Below are 454 nucleotides of genomic sequence, written 5' to 3'. Positions count from 1 at the left end.
CAGAGCCCTGGGCCAGGCTGCCCAGAGAGGCTGTGGAGTCTCCTTCTCTGGAGACATTCCAACCCCCCTGGATCCTGTGTGATGTGCTCTGGGTGCCCCTGCTCTGGCAGGGGGTTGGGCTGGGGGAGCTTTCCAGGTCCCTTCCAGCCCCTGGGATCCTGTGATTCTATGGATGAAGCCACTGGGGGTTGGATTTGTCTTCTCCACAGAGCAGATCTGGGCTGGGTTCACCAGCTGGGAATAAATTCCAATATCCAAATCTAGGAATGATTTGAGGTTGTTTTTTTTCTGGAATCAGGGAATGGTTGGGATGGGAAGGGATCCCTTTTCTTGGGGCATCATCCTGGCTTTTCCCAAGCAGCCCTTGCCCAGGCTTGTCTGTCCTGCCTTGGCTCTGGGTGTGTTTATAGACACGGATCTATAAATCATCCCCACAATTGGGTGTAAAATGATA

The sequence above is a fragment of the Chaetura pelagica genome, unplaced genomic scaffold (assembly GCF_000747805.2).
Source record: "Chaetura pelagica isolate M959 unplaced genomic scaffold, ChaPel_1.0 scaffold1722, whole genome shotgun sequence".
Taxonomy (NCBI): Eukaryota; Metazoa; Chordata; class Aves; order Apodiformes; family Apodidae; genus Chaetura; species Chaetura pelagica.
This window is presented reverse-complemented; position numbering follows the sequence as displayed.